The sequence below is a fragment of the Sceloporus undulatus genome, chromosome 1, assembly GCF_019175285.1.
Source record: "Sceloporus undulatus isolate JIND9_A2432 ecotype Alabama chromosome 1, SceUnd_v1.1, whole genome shotgun sequence".
NCBI lineage: Eukaryota > Metazoa > Chordata > Lepidosauria > Squamata > Phrynosomatidae > Sceloporus > Sceloporus undulatus.
This window is the reverse complement of record NC_056522.1, coordinates 166,928,604-166,938,284: the sequence shown is the minus strand read 5'-3', so window position 1 is coordinate 166,938,284 and position 9,681 is coordinate 166,928,604. Positions and strand designations below refer to the sequence as shown.

General features: G+C 40.0%; 1 non-coding gene across 1 annotated transcript; it reads left to right on the top strand.

The window, feature by feature from the left end:
• The first annotated feature begins 4,528 nt into the window (after window positions 1–4,528).
• Window positions 4,529–4,635, top strand: LOC121920105. The gene has a single exon (XR_006101647.1). It is a non-coding gene; the product is annotated as a U6 spliceosomal RNA (small nuclear RNA).
• Window positions 4,636–9,681: the final 5,046 nt, after the last annotated feature.

Below are 9,681 nucleotides of genomic sequence, written 5' to 3'. Positions count from 1 at the left end.
TGCTACTGAGCTCCAAACTGTGATTTTCACAGAACTGCTACTTTTTCAGTGACTGTGATTCATTCTGCTACTGAGCCTCCAAACTGTGAACTGCTACTTTTTCTGTGACTGTGATTCATTCTGCTACTGAGCCTCCAAACTGTGAACTGCTACTTTTTCTGTGACTGTGATTCATTCTGTTACTGAGCTCCAAACTGTGATTTTCACAGAACTGCTACTTTTTCTGTGACTGTGATTCATTCTGCTACTGAGCTCCAAACTGTGATTTTCACAGAACTGGCTGCTACTTTTTCACAGATCACTCAGGAAGCACTGAAATAACAGAAAATCACTGATTCAGTCCTTTGTAGGTAAGGTGCTTCCACCTTCCAGTCACAAGACAGAGTAACTACTACAAACAATTCTGTGATTCTGGATCAGTAGCAGCAGTATCACTCTAGTGTACAGATCACAGAAATCACAGAAAATCACAGAAATCACAGAAATCACAGAAAATCACGGAAATCACAGAAAATCACAGTTTTGAATCACAGATATTTTAAAATCACAGTTTTCACTGATATCTGTAAATCACAGTTATTCCATTCACTATGTATGATCCATCTTCCATCCTTATGGTTATGAGAACAGAACAAACAAATTGCTGAGAGGAAACTTTACTTCCATTTCTGTTCTCACGCTTGAACTGCCAGGCTAAAGTGAAACTAGCGAGGTCTATTAAACACAAAACAACCCACCCATGTGACTAGGTAGTTGTTAGCATTTAGCTGACAAGAACTCAAGAACCCATCTGTTTACACAGCAAGTCATCAAGTTGGGATGGATCAATGAAAAGGTCACCCTAGTCTGTGGCTGCTGCTGCATCAGCAGCAATAATAAAGAAATAAATGTGTTAATGCACACATTGAACAGTTAAAAAAGGAACAGGGAGCAGGGGGTGGGACCCTGCCAGTATGATATTGCCTTTATATAAATTAATGGGGTGACCACATATATAATTCATTGTACTGTTCTAATCACTGTATGGCAATGGCCAACCCTCTCTGAAGAAACTTGCCAAGAAAACTCTGTGATAGGTTCATGTTAGGGTCACCATAAGTCAGAAATGACTTGAAGGCAAACAATACAAACACACACATATTAAAAACGCAAAAAGGTGCAGAAAAGAGCAAGCAAAATAATAAAGGGAATCCCTAAGAAGAAAGGTTATAATATTTGGGACAGCTTATCTTGGGGGGGGGGGAGGCAAACAAGGGAAGATATGACAGAGGTGTATAAAATTATGCATGGTGTGGAGAATACAGATAGAGAGAAGCTGTCCTTCCTCTTTCATAAGACTGGATCCTAGGATCATGTACTGAGGCTAAATGGTGGGAAATTCAGGACAGATAAAGCAAAGTACTTCATACAGTAGATAGTTAAATTGTGGAATTTGGTGCCACAAGATGTAGTTATCAGTACTGACATGAATGGCTTTAAAAGGAGATTAGAAAAATCCATGGATGATAAAATCATCAATGTCTGTTAGGCTACATATCACCTACAGTACCAGAGGCAATCTGCTTCTAAATACTGGTTACCAAAAAGAACAAGAGGAAATATACTCAGTCATAGGAGTTTATCACATGAGGAACAATTGGAAGTGCAAATGGTGATTAACCCATGATAACCCCGCAATTGCTATAATGGTTTTCACACGACATCATGTTCAAAGTACTATCATCCCATGAATAACCCGTGATAATACCACAATTGCACTAATGATTTTTATACAACATTGAGATGAAACGTTATTAAAATGCCATTATCCTGTAAATAACCAGGCAAAAAACCCAGCAAATCATTTTTTACTGTTTATTGCCTGGTTATTCCCTGGTTATTCACAGGATAATGGCTCTTGTATTGATTTCATTTTAATTGTGTTTTAATGTCAATTGCATGATTTTCACTTTTCAAACTCCACATTTTCCCCCATATGATAAACTCGTATAGAGATCATCTCTCTATGGGCAACTGATTGACTACTATGTGATCGGAATGTTGCACGAAACATACCTTTGGTCTGATCTAACATGGCCCTTCTTATGTTCTTCTGTTTTTACTCTTGGCCACCACTGCATTCAGGCATAGCAAAAGGTCACAGGTAAACGTGTAGGAAAGTGTCTTGTATCCTGATCCTTGTTCCATCTTGCCAGGTACCATCTACTCTTATTGATTGTAGCTCTTGCAGGTGGACTGCTTCCCCACCCTGGCTATGTCTTCTCTTTTTAACTACAAATGCCAGGGATTTAATGTGAACTTCAGCAAGCAAAGCATATACTTTACAGCTAAGCTAAGCTTTACAGCTGGATTCAGGAACATTCCAAGAATGTGAGTTTGAGTGATCAGAGATAGGCAGAACCATTTCCATTAATTGTTGTATTTATGTTCTTTCTTTCCTCCAATGATCTGAAGTCTGTACACACTGAGGATTGCCAAGTCAGGTCCATCCCAGGCCCCAAACCTGAGACCAGACAGTGGGTCCTTGTGATGTTACAGGGGATACTCTCTGAAGATGTCATGAGGGAAGCATCACCAGGATGCTGCATTAAACATCATCCATAGTTGCTCAGAGCATCTCATCCTAGTAAAATTAGTAAAATTTCTAACAAATTAGAAAGCATTCTCTGGTTGGAAATTAATGTTTCCAAGTGCTGTGCTGAACAGGAAAAAAAAAAATCCTGATCTGTTCATAATACCCTTGCAAGTACTGCATTTATCAACAAACAGAACTGCAGTGCAACCACTTAAAGTTTTCCACCACCACCTTGTCAGGGATGATGGGAGTTGTAGCTCTTCACCTCTGGCTCGAACTCCCCACCTGGTTGTGCACCGCGCTGACCAGTTTTGGCCAGTGGTTATAGCTTAGCAGAGTTACAGAGAATAGGCTGAAGACCCCGACAAACTCTCCAAGCCTTCTCACTCTTGCTTCCACAGAAGTCTTCACCCTTCTTCAGGATCCAGCTGGTTCTTGTAGCTTCACCCAAGACACCAGACAACTCAGTAGTCTTAAATAAAAGATCTACTTTATTCTACTATATACAGCTCCAATACAACAATACTCTACTCCTCTACTACCCACTACTACAACTCACAAAATACATTGGGATGTATAGTCATTATTATAGTCAATGCATGGTACCACCCACTGTTGTCTGTTTCCACCCAGTAGGTGTGTACATCATTCTCATTGGTTCTCTTAGTTCATCCTACAATTAATGATTTCATCATCTCAGCCTTGACCACTTAACAATTGTCAGGTGTGTCCAATTATCCACTTTACATTTCTTGTCCTTGGCATTCAGGACTTGTTAATTGTATTACCATTTACACCTGTGTGGTTCTCAATTGGCTTCTGCTGAGTCACCCTGACTCTCACATACATGTTTTATTTCATTTACTGTATATCCCATGTTGCTTTTTCCTTAACACACCTTTCTATGGTGCATTGCAGACCGCCTGAAAGCAGCGGTCTGCTGGCGTCGCCGGTTGCTGCGTCCGGGAACCGCAGCGGCCAAACTGCACAGTTCCCGGATGCAGCAAAAAAGAAGCCCAAAAATGGCACTTCTTTCTGTGCTCCGGAAGTGGTGCCACAAGGCGCTAGTCACGCACTTGCGGCGTCACTTCCGTCATGCAACGTCCAGATGCTATGCGTCCGCGACGTCAAGATGGCGGCGCCCGTGTGGACGGGTGCCGCCATTTTGTACGGACCCAGTCTGTACTAGGGTTGAGGGGCATCTAGAATAGACCCTAATACTCCCCTTCCTAACCCTAACACGTACTTTCGGCGCATGTGTAATGCGCCTATGTTTCCCAAATTCTGGATTTAATGGGTACTTTAACCAGTGCCTTTCACTGGCCACATTCCCCACCCCCCTTTTTAAGTCAGATTGTGTCAGATTGTGCAGTGCATTTCAACTCTGCACCAATGGAGCACTGTGATGCCCCATCATGCGGTTGGGCGTGCGACATGATGCAGGCTTGGAGGTGGCCAGCATGTGTTTGCCATGCCCCCATGCTGCCCCCATGCTGCCCCCACACCAGCATATAACGCCAGCCTGTACAGACTGTTGATCACTTCATGGGCTGTGCTTAACTGTGGATTATTTGTGACCCAGTTTAAAAGTACTCACTCTAGTACAGATTCTCAGAGGACTAAAACTCTGATATCCCTCGCTTGTGAAAATTGTCCATTTATTCCTACTCTCTTGCACTGAATTCAAAATTAAATGAAAATCCCATGTCATCACTACACTAATATTCATATTAAACAACATTTTGCTACAGACTGACAATTTATCATCTCAGGGTGGTTTCTCTGTACTCTATTAGTAACCTTACAGAAGAGTGGCTCTTAGAGCAGTTTCATAAATGAAGCTGGGAATGCGTTTTCATCTTGAATGTGTCACTTGTGAATCTTAAAAAACTATATCAAAAAAGAAAAAGGAAAAAGGAACAGAGGTCCATTTTTAATTCAGCTGTAGCTCTTTCATTCTATTTAGAAATACATATTCTAAAATTGGAACAATACAGAGAAGATTAGCATGGCCCCTGCGCAAGGATGACACGCAAATTCGTGAAGCGTTCCATATTAAAAAAAAAATACTGTAATTGCGTTTTGTTTTAAAAGCATACTTTTGCTTCACTTGTGAAAATGCCCAAGTGAAGCTGGCTTGGGAGGCTTGAGGCCAGCAACCTGCCAAATGTGATTCGCCTTCACTTCTAACAAGTTGTGGTACACAAGAGAAATTCATCACTGTGTTTAATCAGGACTGTCTCAGCTGTCAGTGTTTTGATGAGAATTCTCACTTTCTGTCTCCAGCCTTTGCGGTTCATCTCTCAGATGCAAGAAGCTGTAAAGACAGCCATGACCTTTGGAACAGAGGAAACAATGACAGGATTAAAAGTAGTTATCAGCAGTGGATAAGCCACTTTGTCAATTCAGCAGGCAAGGAAAATACTTTTGTTTTTAACTTTATTTCCTGTTAATAACGTAGTTCAAAAGGACTATCCACGTGTGTCTTTTTGTTTGTTTGTTCAAATTCTCCTTATTCCAACTAATGCATTGAAATATTTGTGGTAAATATTTTGTCCTCCAGTTCTAAACTACACCTCCAGGAAACACTGAATATAAACTGGACAGGTCCTTCTTGTCGATTGTGATTTGTGTTGCCCAGTCTCCCCTCAACAGCTTGTGAGATTCTTTTGTTACTGTTTTGATTGGTACTCTTTAAAAATGTATTTTCAAAGTACTGTATATATGTAGAAACCATTATCTTTTGGCATCACCACATTTTGTTTCCATTCCCCGAGATGCTTAGGCTCCCATAATACTGTATATAGCTTGGTAATTTTGACTTTTTCCCTAAAGCATATATTTTTTTCAACCTATTATTATTCAGACTAATTCTCATAGGAGTTTATCACATGGGAGGAATTTCTTAATTTCAAATGAAAAGAAAGTGGGGGCAGAACGCATTCATGTAAATTCGCTAGTTCAGCGAATTTACGTAAATTCAAATTGCGTTCAAACTGACTTCCCATTGCCCGAAAATAGCTTGCCATTGCCCAAAATTGTGTGTGATCACCTCTCACGCAATAACGTGAAACCCCATGATTGTGTTCGGACTGACTTCCCATTGCCTGAAATTGTGTTTGGTAGTCTATCAAGCAATAACATTAAACCCCATGATTGCATTCGGATTGCCATTGGATTATACTTCCAATTTCCCTTGTCTGATAACATCCTTATAGTTATGCATCTAGGATCCCCCGAGGAATGTATGTGTTCCTATTACAGTTTTTTAAGTTGATGTTTGAGTAAATGCCTCTGTAATGCTGACATGAACTTGATAAAATTCCCGTTTCTTTTAGGGGCCTGTTTTCTGTTGCATCAGGTCATTCACTCTATATTCTCAAACCTGTGGATTATTTTAAAATGGGTCTCATGAAGTTTTGGATGTTGACACACATAAATGCCCTTTCTATTAATATTTCTGCAGGTGATAGCTGAGGCTTAAAGATAGGACAACGAGGAACTATAAGGAGTGAATGACTCCTGCATCCAGTAGATTGCACAACATCTGTTACTCTTGTGCAAACATGTGTAGGATTGCATCGTTAGGCAATATGTTGGATTTAGGGTTGCCAGCGTGAAAACAGGTGAGCCTTATCTTGTCCATGGGACATCTGTATTTCTCACAAAAGTCATGGAAGGAGAGAACCATCAGGAAATTTATCTCACCATCATCCTGAAACAAGTATACTTAGGAGAAACATTGAGGGGCCTTTAGTGCAAAGTGGTGGCTAAGTAAACCAACATAAAATGTATGCAAATAACTATGGAATACTTCTCTTAAAAAAAATAAAGTTTGCTTGATTAGGTCTGGTCTGGTCACTTAATTCACATCAGTCTGTAAAAGTTTCATCAAGAGTCATGGATCATTAAATAAATGTTGTGCATGTGGCTACAAAGCTAAACTTGTTACGCCTACTGGCTGGTGTGTACAAAAATCAGAAGAAACCAGTTTTGCATTCATTGCTAGCAAATAAACCCAATGAAATTGTGTTCCATTGGCAATACAGGCTGAGTATCCCTTATCTGGAATTTTAAAATCCTAAGTACTCCAAAATCCAAAATGTTCTGAGCTACAACACAAGTAACATAGTACGTATGTGTACTGTATTGTGAAGCTGGAGAGAGACATGGCTAGGGGGAGAGAGATGAGCGTCTGTGAAATGGTGGGAATCCACACCTCCTGCTGTTTCATAGATCCTCCATCTCACTAGTGTTGTTATGACACACTAAGTATATTCAAATATAAGTATTCCAAAATCTGAAAAAATCCCAAATATGGAATACTTCTGATCCCAAGCATTTTGGATAAGGGATACTCAACCCTTATCAAGCCTTAAGATCTGAGCAAATTCATATTCAAATGGGCTGAACTCCTGTCTTTCTAAGGGTTTCTAAAGTCTGCTGATCTTTTCTGTTTTTAAAGATTTTGTAGTAGTATTATATTTCAGGTTTAGTGTATGTTTTCAGATTGTTACACACCACCCTGGATATTATGTTCATAACAGAAGTATACTTTTTCTTAATCAGTTAGTACAAGTTCTGTTGTTGTTGTTGTTGTTGTGTGCCTTCAAGTCATTTCTGATTTATGACAATCTATCATGTGATTTTCTTGGCAATTTTCTTCAGAGGGGGTCTCTGAGGCTGAGAGACTGTGACTCGCCCAAAGTCACCCAGTAGGTTGACATGGCCGAGCTGGGATTCGCACCCTGGTCTCCAGAGTCATAGTCCAAACCACTACCTGAAGCTGGGTCTTCCTGACTGATTTTCCTTCACAATAAATAGGAATCTTGGAGAGCAATCACAGATAAAATAGGATGAGTAACCATTAATTAAGAAGCCAAGCCCTTCCTCCAGTCCATCTGCCTTGGTCCAGGCCTCAGAGGTGGAGAACTGCAGGACCTGATCCCATTCCCCACCACCACTCCCTTCTCCTTTTGTGTCATGTCTTCTTAGATTGTAAGCCTGAGGGCAGGGAACCATCTAACTAAAAGATTGTATGTACAGCGCTGTGTAAATTTACAGCGCTTTATAAATAAAGGTTAATAATAATAATAATAATAATAATAATAATAATAATAATAATAATAATGAGTATTTCTTCCCATTTCAAATGAATAGTACTTGTGTTTTATTTGGACTGAATTTCAGTTTATTGAGCCTCATCCAGTCCACTACCTGTATCAGGCACTTCCACTGGTTCATCATATATGAATTATATATGAAAAAGATAGAGACACTGCACTCGAAATCCCCAGATGACTTCATAGAATCATAGAATCATAGAGTTGGAAGAGACCACAAGGGCCATCCAGTCCAACCCCCTGCCATGCAGGAAATCCAAATCAAAGCATCCCTGACAATTACATGTTAATGTTGTGGGTGACACATTTGTTTGGGGGACAAAATGAAGTCCCTTGACAAATTAGAAGCATAGCTTGGCACTGCTGCTGCTGTTGCATGCCTTCAAGGTTTTTTTTCCGTTCTGATTTATGGCAACCCTACCATGGGATTTTCTAGGGAAGATTTGTTCAGTAGAGTTTTTGTCTTTGCCTTGCACAGACATAAACACAAAAATATATACAAAGCAAGCAGAGAATGATGGGATTATTGATGAAATAAGAGCATCAGGCAGCCCACCCAGTGCTTCTAATGTTCAAAAGTCTATGCAGCAAGGCAGCAGCAACAATAATGTGCAGAAAACAAGAGTTCTCATTTTAACTCACAAAAGTAAGATAAATGAGGATCTATATGTTCAGGAGTTACCAGAAGGAATGAGTAAAAGAAAAAAAGTTGATTTCTTTTCATTACATAGTATTATGCCAAGGGTTATTGCTGCTATTGGCTTCTGGTTCACTATTTTGTGCCACTGGGGGGAGCCATTGACATATTATTTAGCTAAAACATTCAAGAACCAATGAGGACTTTATCACACCAGGCTGCTTCGAAGTCACAATCATGTTAGTGCAGTAAAATAGCTGTGCAACAGTCTATTGTGAATAAAAGCAACACCTGCTGAAACCCCTTGTTCTACACAACCATTAAAAGTACAAGGGCTCCTGTCTCTTATTTCATCAGGCAACCTTAGTTCAGTCTAGTAACTGGAAATATAAAGAAGGGATGCAGGTCAGCTGAAAACTTCCTTGGCAGAGATCACACCTACATTTGAAATGTCATCAATGGGAACTCTTCCCCTTACAGTAGAGGGAAACATGACTAGTACCAGAATTTGAAGAGAGAGAAGAAAGTTGGAGAGGACAGGAGGACTGTTTCAGGAATTTTTGTTTTTAAAAAAACCAATAAGTATAGCTACAGATAGGAATATCCTAAAAGATAGCATAGCGATGCAGTGAAATTAAGGCCACAGATGATCTACATAATTTAAAAGTTGACCATGAAGAGATTGAAATCGTTCAAGATTTTTCATATTTGTGCTCAATCATCAATCAGAGCAGAGACTGCAGTCCATAAATCAGAAGAAGGCTAGGACTTTGAAGGGCAGCTATGAAGGAACTAGGCAAGATCCTGAAATGTAAAGATATATAATTAAACACCAAAGTTAGGATTGCCCATGCCATCATATTTCCAATTTCTATGTATGTATGAAAGCTGGACAGTGAAGAAAGCTTTGGGCCTGAACAGTGAAGAAAGCTGATAGGGGGGAATATCAGCTGATTTGAGATGTGGTGCTAGAGAAGATAAGAGAGCAGGGCTCCTCTTTCTGTAACAGTCATGTAGAAAAAAGAAATTTCAGTGGTGTCTATTAAAGACAGAGGCACTCTGTCCTATTTTTCATGTGGTCACTCTAATATGGAAAATATGGTTTTGTGGTAGATCACATGTTCTGCACATGGAAAATCCTAGGTTCAGGCCAAAGAGTCTCCAGATACAAAGATATCTGTCAGCAGGACTGGGAAGAAGGCACTGGCCCAGAAAGCTGTGATAGATGGATCATGCCTCTAATACTGTCTCCTGCATGCCTCGGGGAGAAACAGACAGACACTACATATTTCAGCAGTTGTTGTTGTAAACTGCCTTCAAGTTGACTTTGACCTATGGCAAGCCTA